This window comes from Rhamphochromis longiceps, linkage group LG15 (genome assembly GCF_057381845.1).
Source record: "Rhamphochromis longiceps isolate RC_006_pf linkage group LG15, R_longiceps_female_GT1.1, whole genome shotgun sequence".
Classification (NCBI taxonomy): Eukaryota; Metazoa; Chordata; class Actinopteri; order Cichliformes; family Cichlidae; genus Rhamphochromis; species Rhamphochromis longiceps.
In genome coordinates, this window is record NC_140571.1 from 7,564,888 (window position 1) to 7,580,591 (window position 15,704).

Here is a 15,704-nt window from a genome sequence, read left to right on the forward strand (position 1 = left end):
ATCCTGTAATTTTGCACAGTATAACTGAGTGTATTCAAGCAGAGCTTTGTTATGTCAACTGTCTTTGATAATAACTGAGCTGGAGCTTGGAAATGTGCAGTTATTGTAGGGTAATTTCATCAGTGAGATTACTGATTATTATAAATACTTCCAGGTTGCAAGAAACCTCTGTAGTGTGTATGATATCTATGCCATCAGACATAAAACAGCCCTGTAAACAAGAACCAACATCTTCTTTCCCACTAAGATTTATCTATCACTTGAAAAACCACCCACTCCTTAGAAGTTGAAAAAGTTATTTAAGTACAACCTCAGATGAACAACAACACATGAAGTATTGCATAATGTCAGTATTTATTCTGCAAAAACTAAGCCAAAAATGGAGAAACAGTGTGTAAAAAACTGAGCACACCCTTACTGCTTCTCCATGAATAAAGAGGGCAGCCAGCTGCTTCTAAGCAAATGCAACTGATTGACTGTTGATCAGCAAGTGTGAACACCTCCATAAAAAGCAGGAGTTTGGGTTGTTTGCTGTTCTGGAGCATTGTGGTGTGTTTGAACACAAGGAGGAAAGACAGCAGCAATGATCTTAGAGAAGCAAATGTTGCTGCTTGTCAGTCTGGGAAAGGTTATAACACCATTTGCAAGCAATCTAAAGTCCATTATTCTGCAGTGAGAAAGATTATTCACGAATCTAAAACATTCAAGGCAGTTGCCAATCTTCCAGGGAGTGGACGTTCCAGCAAATCAACCACAAGGTAAGACTGTGCAATGCTCAGAGAAATTGCAAAATATTCAAGACCTACATTGCAGTCCTACATCTACAGGCCTCAGTTAGCATGTTAAATGTTAAGGTTTATGAAAACAGTGCAATTAGATTAAGACAGAACCATTATTGTCACGGTTCTGGGTCATTTTGACCCAGCTTTTTCTGTTTCTTATGTTTTGGTGCTTTTCTAGATTATGACCTATGTTCTGATTAGTTAGTGATACTGTCTAGTCTGTGTTTCTCTGTCTAGTCCGTGTCTTAGTAAAGTGTGTTTTGTTTCCTATTTTTAAATTGAAGGATCATGGTCATTTGCGATGTCGGTGTGTTCCGTTTTACTCCTCCCTTGTCTCGTTAGCCCTGATCTCTCCCAGCTGTATCTTCCTTCTGTTTCTCATTCCCTGATTACTCCTCTGTGTCTATAAGCCCTGTGTTTTCCTGTGCTCTCTGTCGCGTCGTACCCTCATACCTCCCTGTGTGTTCTGTTTGCCTGCCAGTTTAGTTGCTTTCCAGTTTAGTTAGTTCTTTGTTCTATCTGTAATCCCACAATAAAGCCGAGGGTTTTTGAGTTCACCTGTGCCTCCGCGAGTCCTGCTCTTGGATCCACCTTTTCCTGCCTGCCTTCACACAGCCATGACAATTATGGTTCATTTGGAAGGGCTGCGAGGATCTTCTCTCTCTAAAAGAATTTAAAAATTGGCAGCATGGTTTAGGTTTGCAGAGCTGCGCAAACAGACACCTGAAACAATGTCCTTTGGACAGATGAGACTAAAGTGGATATGTTTGGCCATAATGCACAGAACCACACCAGTGTTTGATTTCTGGGGAAAACCAAACGCAGTAAATCAGCACAAACACCTTGGACCAGCTGTCTTGCACGGTGGTGGAAGTGTGACGATTTTGGCTTCTGTTGCAGCCACAGGACCTGAGCACCTCGCAGTCATTGAGACGACTACGAACTCTACAAACGTTTGTATACCAAAGTATTCTGAAATCAAATATGAGACCATCTGTCTGACAGCTGAAGCTTGGCCAAAATTCAATCGAAATTGAATCTGCAACAGAAAAAAAAAGAATCAAGCTGCTGCAGGGGCTCAGTTAAAGTCGAGACATCAACCTGATTGAAATGCTGTGGCAGGAACTCAAGAGAGCTGTGCATGAATAAATCATCACAAATCTCAATGAGAAGAGGCAATGTTGTAAAGAAGAGTGAGTCAAAATTGCTGACAAACTGATAATGTTACACAGAAAACCATTACTTCAATATGCTGTTGATAAAGGTGGTTCTACAAGATACTGAATCATGGGTGCATTTAGCGTTTCACACACTGATTCCTCATTTTGGCTTCATTTTTGTTCAATAATAATGCCAAAGTCTAATATGTCCTGTGTCTGGGTTTATATTTAAAATTATTTTGGAACCTGGCAATTTAAGAAATGTTTATTTCTGTCTTATATCTTGTATTTAGACTGACAACTCCTGACCTCTCAAGTATATGCCTGTAAACTTATCTCACATACAGACACTGTTGCATTCACATCATCTGTCAGCACACAGACAGACACGGAAACAACAGCCAAACAGGGTGGAAGATTTCGGTGTTGATGCACCTGTTTTATCTTCTCGAAATCAGAACACAACCAGTAGGAAAAAAATACCTGAACATGACTCAAGTATGAGTCTGGAAGTGAATTTGACAGAAGTGTTGTTTTTTTGTTTTTTTTGTTCTTTTTGAAGTTGGCAGAAAATCATGCAAGTGCTGATAAAAGGTCCTGATAAGCTTTCAAGCGTACCAATCAGAAATTTACTATTTGGAATTGCTTCTTGATTCCCGTTCCCACTGCCAGCATAGGCCAACAGAAGCCGGCAACAGTAGGCGTCCTCATGCAGGAGCACATCAAACCACGATGACATACAGAGACTCATATTCACAGTAATTTATTTTACATTCTGCCCATCATAACCAGCTTGTATATTAAAAATGTAAACACTGATTGGTGGTTTCTTAAAAACGAAACTTTTTGTTGTTGTTGGTGCACACTATATGTTGAAATACTGTATCATAATGATGTGACGTTTCCAACTGTTAAAGTGTTAAATCGGATCCTTTTCTTGGCTCCATTGTTTGTTCTGACTTTAAATCTTAAGCTTGTTTGCCTTTAAGTAACTGACCGTGTGGCTTATGTCGTTTCCACCAATTACTTAGTAGATTATCTTTATTAGTACCTCAGTTCTGGGGAAATGCCGAGCTTTTAGTCAATGAAATAAGTTTTTAATTAGATTACAGAACACAATATTACTAAAATGTCTTAAGGGGATGTTTTTTTTTTTGTTTTGTTTTTTTGTATGAATTTAATAATGTCAAGGTGAAAGGCAATAATTTCCAGGAAATAGAAGCTTTTAACATCACCAGTGATGTTGCAGTAAAATGATGCTGAAGAAGGAAGGCCTCCAGCTTGAGAATCATCATCAGCGTTATTCCTTTCATTGACCCACGCCTGGACTGGTACATTATTCCCACCAGGGTCAAAGGCTAAAACTTGTCATCTGTGGAAGGAACAAGCTTCTATAATGCAAAGGTTTGTGGGGGTTCATGGAAAACACTGATTAGAGAAGAGATAAATTGAAATTAAATTATCTCCACAGAGCCTCCAGTGTCACTGTGAATATTCAGCCTTGAAGCCTCCATTGTGTAAGAGGAAAAAACATTTAATTATGTCATATTTCCAGTCGACATGCTGTTTGAAGGAAGTTCGGTAAAAATGCAAATTTCTTTGTTTTGTTTTTTTGTTTTTTTTGTTTTTTTTTGGTAACTGACAGATATGAACATGTAGAAACAAGGACCAACTTGGCAGTGTTTTTTGGAGGACTTCCACTTCTACACCCACAGAAAGACAGAAGACAATAAGTTTTTGTCCTACACAACTTTCATCATATTTTCCTTTTACTGTAAACGTAAAAGGAAATAAGGAAGTTACATGCAATATGAGTTAAATAAAATCCAAATTCACATTTGCATATTTTACTATTAATTCTCGTCCTAACGACTCATACGCCCTATCAGTGTCAGGAAGGAAGCATGCATCTACCCATGTCGAGAGGCTTGAAACTGAGTCATGCAGCATGGCTCACAATTCCTTCACATGTGAGTCATTGACACGTGAGTCAAATGTGAGATGGACTCACATTTGAATACTAGAATACTTTGATAGACAGAGGAGATTGTAGTGCCCAGGTCTTGTGGCTGCAAAATAAGCCCAAATCATCACCCTTCCACCACCGTGCTTTTGTGATATGTTGAGCTTTGCAAACCTGCGCTGTGCTGCCATGTTCTTTTTTACAAAGAAGAGATTTTCTCCTGGTATCCCTTCCCAACAACCCATATTTGTTCAGTCTTTTTTTTTCTAATATTACTGTCATGAACCTTAACATGCTAACTGAGGCCTGTAGAGACTGAGCTGTAGTTCTTGGGGTTTTTTTGCAGTATCTCTGCACTTTCCAGAGGCTGAATTTGCCGGAAAATCCACTCCTGCAAATATTGTATCAATGTGTTAACACACTTTACATTCTCCAGAAGTATAGATATAAGTGCTCAGACTTTCTGATGATCAGTTAAACAAGTGCATTTGATTAGCAGCCGCTCACTGCTACTTCACCTCCGAATTCCGATGGAAGCAGTAAAGGGTGACTTTAAATTAATTGTTACCTTTTATAACAAATGATTTCTTATCTTACCTTGATGGAAGTGATCAAGACTATCAAGTATAAATGAGCCGCACTAATACCTGGAATTCAAATCTTTCCCTACATGTCACTATTCTGCAGTGAGCTATTTATGATTATTTAGTACTTTATAACTTTCCACTTAGATTATAATTAACTGTTTTGGATTGTATGGCATTGTAAAATTATAATACCTAAAATTCTTTACTTCTTATTCACTGAAAATTGTGACGTGAAGGGAAAACTATCTATTAGCAAGTTTGGGCTCTCTTTTAAACAAAAGGAACTATAAAGTTTTGTGCGTGTTGTTGTAAATGCACAAATCCAGTCATAGCTAGGAGGATTCGGGACTAGCCATTTGTGTGAACATCCACATTAGCCATCACAATTGAGGTTCAGCAAAGGGATTGTTTTCATATTCATCTAGGTTTCTTTTTTCTGTTTTTTTTTTTTTTTTTTTTTTTTTTTGGACAAAACCACAGGGAGCTACTGGAGATGGACAAAAGAGCCGCATGTGTCTCCAGACCCCCGTGACCCCTGATCTAAATGGATAAATAGCGCTACAGGCCGCGGAGAAGCTATGTAAATTTGCCTCTTGCTTTGTCTCTGTTTTGTATTTTGGGTCTGAGTGCTCGCACACTGTTGCCTGTTCATGTAAACCCTCTCATAAAAGTGAGTCCTAGCACATTCAGTGTAAGGCCCTTTAAAAAAAATTATCATTTTTAAAAATTCATATGCTTGTTTGTGCGCACACTTGTGTGTGTGTGTGAATTCTCCCATGACTGGAGAGTCACCACAGCAGTCACCGAATATTAGTATCTTCCCACATCAATCAGACTGAACGTTACTTCACAACACCAACAAACTCACGCAGCATGACTCATCACATGCGACAGGGGAAAAAAGTGTTTTCTGATGACATATTCTTTGTTTATTGCAGGGTACTCCCTTACAAACCGTCCAAACGGCAGGATGCGTTCCTGCTGTGATTACAGCTGAAGGCTCAGCCTCTTGTTAAAGAGGGAGAGGTGGTATATCATTACAATGCAACACAATGTGCAGAAATAGCTGGTGTGTCAGTTCACGTAAACGTTTATATATTTAAGAATTGACGTCTATTATCTTATTGTCTGTCCTTTGTTTATTATTTTTTGTTTTTTTTATTGTTTCCCCATTTAGATATCTACATATGGGTGTGCATGTGAATGTGTGTGACCATTGAATTTGTGTGTATTTTAGTTTCACACTCTTATGCTCAGGAATGTGGTGAATAGCTTTCTCCAGGGGGAGGAGTTGGGTGATTGTGTATTTTACCTGCCTCGTTTCCCTCGCGGGTTTGTTTCCATTCCTTTGATTCGCTGGAGTTCCGCCTCACCTTTTAAGTGGAGTGTAAACATGTCTCAGCAAATTCAACTGCTACTCAGAGTATCCTACATTAACGATAAATTAATCCCGCAACTGGCAGACAGTCATCAAAACGTTTGAAAAGTGCTTGGGGTGTGGCGCCAAAACACAGAAGTTTACAGAGCCACTTTATGAATCAAAATGTTTATGATGCAATTGTCGACTTGTGTTGCATTTTATGGGTATGGCTCTTTTGATGTCACGGGAGTAAATACTTATGGAATGAGTTCATTCAGAGCGTGCGTTACATGAGCCATCATGTGGTTTCAGTAATGGCATATTTAATAACCGTGAGTATCACAATGTGAGAGGAATCTGCACCTGAAGTAAGATCCTAACGGCTGGCTTGGCTTGCCACGAAACACTCAGAAAAAAGGCGAATTCATGCAAACGTGAACTTTTTTTTATCTATTTTTTCTTTATATTAGTTCAAACCAGAGGGTTACAGTGTAAACGTTTAGATTTGACTTTGTGTTTTTTGTGGATTTAAAAAGATTATTACAAATATGTAGTTTCACTCTAATGTCTGATAAATAGTTTGACTTTTATTTGCATTGGTTTTAAGGTGTTTGCATGTGAGATTTCGGCCTCCCAGTAAACCAGGCGATAACAGAGTTTCAACAGCGTATGCCTTTGAATTTGCCGCTAACTGACCACCAATCTAGGAACTTATCAGCTAATCTGCTGACGCAACTTGTTGGACCAACCAACAATATTTCTGAGCTTTATCCAGCAGATACAATTATTCCTGCTCTGTGGACTGGTCATTATTAACAGTGGATTTTTTAAAAAATAAATAAATCATTAGAGAATAGGGGATATTTTTAAGATTGCATTTCTGCAAAATACAATCTTTTGTAGACAATGCATGCCTAAACATGCCTGGCCAACAGAACTCACAGTACAAGCCTTTGACAGAGATCTTGTCACCAGAAATCAGTTTCTGGTGACAAAATCTTCTCGGTTTGCTTACAGACTGTGCATAGTCATGTGCAGATATCGTTTTAGAGTCACAATCTTAAATATGGGACAATTCTATTCCATTCTTTCCCATAAAAGCTGTGGAATAAAGTTTTTTATGGGTTATCTTCAGAGGACCTCTTTAATGTCAACTTGCTGGTGGTGCTCACTAACATGTTCAAGATTCATGGGACTATGAACATCTAATAAATTTAAAGACAATATAGTTTTTGTATGTTTCAAATCAGTGGGCATCTAGCTCTGCTTCACAATGCAGTAATTAACCTGGGGTCACGGCCTGAGGTCACAGGTCAGTATTTGTGTGAATAGGAGCATTCGGATGAGTAAATGGGTGTGTGTGTTTGTATTTGTGCTTATGAGGATGCCTGTGTGGCCATCAGCCAGGCAGGATGAGGAGAGTTGTGGCAGGCCCACAGTGAAAGGTACACACAGATAAGCCAGTGTGTGCGTAAGGAAAGTGACTTAAACTGAGAGTTTCCAAACACACCTGGGAGATGTTCTTGTAAGAGATAAAAGCTCGGGAGGGGGAAATCTACAGCAAATACCATTCATTTAAAAGCCTGACATTCAGGAATGGATAAGATTTGGCTTTGTTTTCTCTATGAGGAATTGCACTCTTCAGGATACTATTTAGACAGAGTGAGACAAAGTCATGGATGTAGTTTAAAGACATGTTAAACAGTGAGATTATTCTTGTTTAGCTCAACAAACAGAGATGAAGGTTCGCTTCCTGCTTCTTACCAACAGTAAACATTGGTTTTCTTTGGCCATGATAGCACTCTCTGGTCAGCACTTACAATGGGGGGAAAAAAAAAACTATTGCGCGTTAAGTGAGTGAATATGCATGTAGTGACGAATGCATCTGTGGAACATTTTAGTGTCTTTCACATCACGTTAGTAAAGTCATCAAGTAACCTTTGGACACAGAGGAACATTTGCTATCTAAAGAGCCAAGAGCTGATCCAAAGCACAATACCGGCAGTGATGGCAGATGCAGATGCTCTGTGGCTGTGTCATGATGACACTGACGAAAAAAAAAGGGGGGGAAGAAAGAAGAATCAGGATATGCACACTATATAAACCCTTCGGTGAGTAACACTAAATGTAAACTTAACTTTTCTTTGTTTACAGGAAAACGCCAAATGATACTTTTAAAAGGGGCCTAATGAGTGATTTTGGGTGTTGGAGAGGAAGTTACTGCAGTACTACTATAAATATAAAATATTTTAAATAAACCGCATCCTTAAGTACATTTGAAAAGAAAAATTGCTCTTGTTGTGACATCATACGTAACCTTTAAATGAACCTATCTTGGCCGCCGGTTTTCTTACTTTCCCTCTGCTGATCATCTTCAGGCAGCAGTCATATATCAGATGGGGTGGGACTCGTCCTGATTACCATTAAAATAGTAGTTAAGCTTCTAACATGTTGTTAAAGTTATGAAAGGGTGTATTTAAACCCAAACCATGATATTTTCCTAAACTACTTTTGGTGCCTAAACCTAAACAAACTGTAACTGAAAACTAAACTAAAATAAAACATAAATATGTCAGTCAAGATTTTGTAAAGGTCTAAAACCCTAACCTCCTGGGTGAAAGTCCAGTATCTGACTACCTCATCCTCTGGAAATAGTCTTATATTGCTTACTTTCCTGGACGAAATATTTTCCCCTTGAAACATGAATGATAAAGCAGTACATGCGAAGTTTGACCAGTTGCCCCAAATGACTTATCATCTGAGTCAGTCTGGTTGGAAATTAATCATTTCCACTTTCCTTTTTAAGGAAAAATTTCAAAAAGACTTAGCTGCTGTGTTTGAGATACGTTGTGGGTGAAGTAAGTGTCAGGTTGTCATAAAGAAGAAGAGTAGCTAGATGTGTTGATACCTTTGATCCAAAGGTCTCTGTCTCAGTACTTTGACACTGATGATCCATCAGCGTCAAAGTACAGAGACAACCAGTAACAATGGTTAAAGTGTGCCTGTCAGACCTGCTGATAAGTGAGACAAACAAAATAAATGTCCCTGCGTATTAATGCCCCCGTCCTAGTGTAGCGATTCAAGGAATCATTACACTAGGACAGGGACATTAAACAGGACAAGGACATTTGACAGGTCCTTTGTCAAACTAGGATCTGTTTGACAAAATGAAGCAGATTATGTCACAATCTAAAGGCACAGCTGAGGAACAAAGTCATTGAGATCTGTCAGTCTGGAAAGGGTTAAAAAGCCATTTCTAAGGCTTTGGAACTCCATGGAACTACAGTGACAGCCATTATCCACCAATGGAGAATACTTGCAACAGTGGTGAACCTATCCAGAAGAGGCTCGTCTATCAAAATTACTTCAAGAGCCTATCAATGACTCATTCAAGTCACAAATGAATCCAGAATGACATCTAAAGAATTGCAGGCACCTAAAAAATAATAAAAATAATGACCCACAAGACTTTTTTTCAGTTTTATGTTTGCGAAAGAATGGGTCACTCTCAGGAGCTCAGTGACTTCCAGCGTCGTACCGTGATATGATGGCACCTGTGCAACAAGTCCAGTCATTCAGTGCTGTAACGCACACAGCCACTGGACCCTAGAGCAGTGAAGACATCTTCTCTCTAACGGGCAATCCAATGCACGAGTCTGAGTTTGCCAGTTGCCAGGAAAACGGTACTTGTCTGACTTCATCGTGCCAAGCGTAAAGTTTGGTGGAGCAATTTCATGCTCCTTACTTTGTGGGAACATTTTAGGGATGTCCCCTTCCTGTTCCAACATGACTGTGCACAGGTACACAAAGCAAGGTCCATAAAGACATGGATGATTGAGTTTGGAAGAACTTGACTGGCCTGCATGGAGTCCTGAGAAAACCCTTTTGGGATGAATTAGAGTGGAGACTGCGTCTAAAATCAGTGTCTCACAAACGTACTTCCCATAAACTTCTTCTAAACTTTGTAGAAAGCAGTTCCAGAAGAGCTGAAGCTGTTATAGCTGCAAAGGTTGGGCCGACATCATATTAAACCCTATGGATTAAGAATGGGATGGTCAAGGTTTTGAAGTTTAGGCTCATATATTGTGAAAACTGTGTAACCTCATTTTCAAATCTCTTAGTACTCTAATTTTAAAGGTAGCTAATGCTTTGTAGAAACTTTGACCTTTTTTTTAAATGTGTAGGACTAAATGTGTACTTCTTTTTCTGTGTTCCACTGAACTTGAAATCCATTTGAATTCTGATGACTCTCATGCATAAGTTCAATAAGGAAGATCTGTTATCCCTCATCCGCCCTCTTTCATGGGAGTTTAGGCTGCAAGTCTATTCTTGATATCACTTTATCTTTTGCATACTGTCAAACTCAATTCTGACATAACTCTTCTCCAATCATTTTCTTCTCTGCCTTCTGCGAACCAATCAGCCTCTGCTTTGAGTGCTTTAAATCCCAATGCTCTTCTGTCTTTCCTCCCCATCTCTGCTTCACCCTGGTCACTCCGAGCGCCATCTAAATCTCCATCTTCATCTTCACCACTACCAGCAACTGGACTCTGCGGTTCCTGTCCAAATAGCCTATTAACTGAATTCTGTTCGCAATAAATCACGTTCAGTTTTTCCAGTGTCTGTTTTTTGTATTAGATTCTAATTGTTTGGTACTTTTAACTTAACAAGGTCATTATAAGCCTCTGCATATGTCAAAAAGGGTAAAACTCTACAAAAGGAGTTCATTTTAACCTAACTTTAATTCCAAAAAGCCTGTAAACCTCTTTGTATGTGATAATAGGTTGGATTTGGGGCTTTTGAAGTAATTATAAAGACTAAACATTCAGACTGTCCAGAAAACATAAGAACTGCTCATTTTCTGTTCAGTTTCCACTGAGCAAACAAGAAAGTGACTTGGTCCGCACAGCCAAGTTCAGTTCGAGGATGAGAAAATACACTGAGGGCAGCAGCAGATTAGTGTGTTTCTGCCGTGTCTTACTCAATATGCGTTCCTTCAGCGCTGCTCCGAGCATATTCGAATATGATCAATGCTGACAGGGCTAGCCTGTACACTATATCCTCCTCTGTCTCTCCTATCTCTCTTTTTCCTTTCATTTTTCTTCTTCACTGACCAATTGGGCCCATGAACTCTTTGAACTGCTTGTCTGCAGAGAACGCAAAAACCAGCTCCTTACTGGAACTGACCAAGAGAGATAAACTGCGGAGAACAGATAAAGAAAAGTGTTAGACATATGCAGATGAATATGTGGGAAAGGGAAAGGGTTAGGAACTGCTGGGTTGGGTTTTTTTGCCTCTTCAAGTACTTGAACTTTTGCTCTCACTTGATCTTAGAGCTTCAATTTATCTGCCTATCCGAAAAAGAGAGCAGGATGGAGAAGGTGAGAAGGGGAACGGAGGCTGGGTGTTGGACGTGCGCCTCCTCTGTGTGGCACGCTCCTTACAGCTGGGCAGGGTTAACAGTTATGACACTGACAGGCTGATAATAACTTATAAAGTCGCTTTAAGAGTTGACGGAAGTCATCTGTTCAGTGTCACATCCAAGTGGCTATCAGATGTTTTCTTTCAGGAAATGGAATGACATTTGATAAGACACAAAGATTAATTGTCGTGGTGCAGGAAGCATAGTGGGGAATTCTGTTAAACAGTTTCATGTTTGCAACACTTCTGAGAAACAGAAAGCAAATTAAATTACACACTTCCATGTTCCTGAAAGTTTTAACAAGGTTCCTTTTTTTTTTATCCCCTCAACCGTAATCTGAGAGACACTCTCATCTGCACGTACTGCAGTCATTCTCCTGTCAGCCATGTAGCCATGTGAAACTGTGCACGCACATATACGGCTCAATCACAGGGGGATGAATGTTATCAGAGCGCATTAGCGGGTGAAAGCACAAGGGTTAATTCAAGGACAATTTATAAGAGATTGGTTAAGAAGTCAACTATGATAATCCAGACAGACACACCTTGCCGTGCCAATCACTCCCTTCCACGGCCTTACGAGAAGCTTGAGCTCTCATGAGCTTATTGCCAAGAAGCAAAGACTCACTACTAACAAATGGGAGTGTGCAAGGCAGAAAGGAGGAAAGACAACAGAAAGGAAGAATGTGTAATTTAGCAACAGGTGATAAAAGCCTGGCAGTCAGCCATTTGGCTTTAGGTAAAGAAAAGCTTCTGTTGCTTTATGTATTTAAAGAGTGCGGTTCATTGTTAGCCGCACTCAAAATCATTAGCCATCGCCCGATCATCCCATACCAGTGCCGCTTATTTATATTTGTTAACTTGGATGTCCTTAAACTTTGTAATTGTTTTACTGTAATGAGCAAAAGTCTTGAGCCAGTTTCCATTACTTCATATTTTGCTGTGAAAATGCGAAATAGGCGCAATGATTTATTGAACAAGGAAATAGAGTATGCAGGGGGAAAACAGAGTTTAGATAACTCTAATGGGCTTGAAAGTCAATATTTGGTTTGACCACCTTTACTCTTCACTGCAGTTTGAACTCTCTTAGGCAATCTTTCTTTTAATTTCTTAATATAATCTTCAGGAATAGTTCTTCAGGCTTCTTGAGGGACATTCAAAGCTCTTCTCTGGCTGTTGGATGCCATTCTTTCTGTTCTATGTCAAGACAATCCCAAATTGCTTCAGCAATGTTGGGTGAGGTCAATCCATGACTGATAGTGTTTCATTGTGTTTTTCTATCCAGCTATGCTTTTATTGCATTGGCAGTGTGTTTGGGATCATTGTCATGCTGAAAATTTAAGCCTATCTGATGGTTGCCAGATGGTACAGCAAAGTGAAACAAAATCTGATGGTACTTTTCTAAGTTTTAGAATTCAGTCAGTTTCGACAAGATCCCAAACATCACTGGCTGAAATGTAGCTCCAAACCAATGACCGAGCCTCCATCGTTTTTTACAGATGGGCACAGACCATGACTGTTGGACCTCTTTCATGACTCCTCCATAGACACTGATGACATATTCATATTTGAATTCATCACCTTACGGCAGTGGTCTCCAACCTTTTTTGCGCCACGGACCGGATTGTGCCCGACAATATTTTCACGGACCGGCCTTTAAGGTGTCACGGATAAATACAACAAAATAAAACCAGTATCGGTACCGAAAAAAAGATTTATTCATAACACACGTGAAAAGACCCAGGAAAACCGAGTAAACGAAAAAAAATGATAACAACATAACGCTAAAAACCGATTTTAAGAACCCTGAAAGCCATATATTTCACACCCGAGTCTTAACTCACGGCCCGGTACCAAATGACTCACGGACCGGTACTGGTCCATGGCCCGGGGGTTGGGGACCGCTGCCTTACAGGACCTGTTTGATCTTCAGTCCAGTTCTTGTGTAATTTGGTACACCTCAGCCCTGTTTCCTTTCCTTAAGAATAGCTTCTTGTCAGTCACCCTTCCACTGAGACCATTTCTGATGAGGCTTCAGTGAACAGCAGATGTTTCAGCTGAAGGGTTAGATGCATCTATCATTCCCTGTGTCAGGACCAATTTAAACACAAACTGGTTCAGTTAGGTGCCTTCTTTATGCTCGGATGATTCATAGGTCAGTGGCTTAACAAATAAAAAAGCATGCCTCTAAAAATGGTCAAGTATAAGCAGTGGACTGAAAAAAAACTTAAAAAGCAGCTTTGAAATTCCTTAAGAAACACTGAAAGACCACAAAGTGACAAGAAACCTCAGAAGCATAATAAAACGATAATTAGTGTGTGTGTGTGTGTGTGTGTGTGTGTGTGTGTGTGTGTGTGTGTGTGTGTGTGTGTGTGTGTGTGTGTGTGTGTGTGTGTGTGTGTGTTTAAAGAAACAAGCAAATCAAACTTCTGTTTTGTGTTTTCCAAAAAAAGGAACTGTAGTAAATCTGAATGGAGAACTTTATCTGAAAAAAGTGTAAGTGAAAACAGTTGAATTGCATCATATACTAATGATGCAATCATACCACACCGTTGCAGAATGAAAAAAAAAAAAAACACTCAACTTAAAACTGCTGTGGTGCTCCTTTTTATTTACTTTAAACTGGTCTAACATGGCTGGTTCTTGTGCTTTGCATGATTTTAAACAGTGTGATTAATAAAAAAAGACACAGAAGAATGCAACAGATTATCAGATCAACTTGGGACCTCTCCATCCCATGGCTTTTTGGGGGATATTTGGACATTGGGGATTAGGGTTAACCTACTATAGGTTTGAACTGGGAATTAAAAGTGCAACTCGCTGGACTATGCTGAAAAATGAACCTTTTGCGATGATTTCCAGGTGGTATTGTGTGCTGTATAAAAAATCTGACTGTATTTTCTGCATTCATAATTCACTCAGTTTTGCCAAGATGCTCATAACCACTGGCTGAAATGGAGCACCAAACCATGACAGAGCCTCCACCATGTTTCGCAATTGTCTGCAGACACTGATTTACCTCTGTACTGACCTCCTCTGAAAACTGACAATTTAAACTAAAACCTTCAAATTTCATCACTCCATAAAACCTGTTACAACTTATCTTCAGTCCAGTTCTTATGTAATTTGCTATGCCTCACCCTTTCATCCCTGTTTTCCTTTCTTTAAAATGGCTTCTTGATAGCCATACTTCTATTGAGACCATTTCTGATGAGGCTTCAGGGAACAGCAGATGGATCAACTGAAGTTCCAGATGCATCTCTCAGAGCAATTTAAAGACACAACACCGGTTCTTCCCTTAAGTTAAGAGCCTTTTTATGCTTGAATGATTCACAGGTCCCTGTTAGGTGGCTTAACAAATAATAATTATCCATCTAAAAGTGGTCGGATACAAGGACTGGACTGACAATGAGTGTAAAAGCGGTCAAACTTTGGAAGACCTTCGGAAAGCCTGGTGAGCTTTTTGCTATACCACATATGTGAGTCTACTGGTTCTCTCTAAGTAGTCTGCTTTCACGGCTCTTATTTTTGAAAGATGAACGCTTAATTAGAGATTGATTCATTTTAGAGGGTTGTAAAGAGCAATGAAGCAATACCGAGGTAAGAGGCACACCTCTGGCTTCTCTAACCCTGTGTGTGTGTGTGTGTGTGTGTGTGTGTGTGTGTGTGTGTGTGTGTGTGTGTGTGTGTGTGTGTGTGTGTGTGTGTGTGTGTGTGTGTGTTTTTTTTTTTTTTACTGTGTCGTGCACTTGTGTGGAAAACTACTCGTGCAGCTGCATGAACTCACACTGCAGTTCTCATGGCATGATTGCTCAGGATGGAAAAACTCCAAACACTCACCGGCTTAAAACAACGTGACTTTGGCTGTACTGTAAACAGCTAATTACTCTTGTGTCCTATCACTGATAAAGCCGCGGCTCATGGAGTGTTTGCTGGAGTATTACACCAGGCCGCTGTCCCCACAGCGCCGACAGGCATCACCCTGCTTTTGTGCTAACACGATGACGTTTGCAAATGTGCGTCAGTGTGCAGTTCAACGCAGGGGAGGCTGTTTTTTGTACTTTTAGGAAAGCACTGTTTCATTAAAAGTGCATGTGTTTAGCTATGCCTGTACCAAGTCAGCAGAAAGTGTGCACAGACCAACTGTATCCACTGTAGAGACTGCACCAGCACACACAGGTGAATCCACACGCTCTGAGTCAGCAGAAACAGGAGCTTAGTGACACCGCTAATGAACCCAACTGTTATTCTTCAATTTAACTCTGAAGCCAGCCAAGGAACTCCTCTCAGGACTGCTACAATTACATGTCAGCCTTCTCCTCCTTAAAGCTGTCTTTCTCCTTATCTGTCATTCACTCTGCTTCTCTGCTTTCTGCTTTATCATGCCTCAGTTCTTTGCACTGTAAAGTCTCATTGTTTGTGGGATCTTTT

The 15,704-nt window shown here is 39.9% G+C and overlaps 1 long non-coding RNA gene across 1 annotated transcript; it reads left to right on the forward strand.

Annotated features, from left to right (window-relative positions):
* The first annotated feature begins 584 nt into the window (after nt 1-584).
* LOC146651960 (uncharacterized) lies at nt 585-6,283 on the forward strand. Its single transcript, XR_014907476.1, has 3 exons — nt 585-758; nt 4,973-5,072; nt 5,431-6,283. It is a non-coding gene; the product is annotated as an uncharacterized LOC146651960 (long non-coding RNA).
* Nucleotides 6,284-15,704: the final 9,421 nt, after the last annotated feature.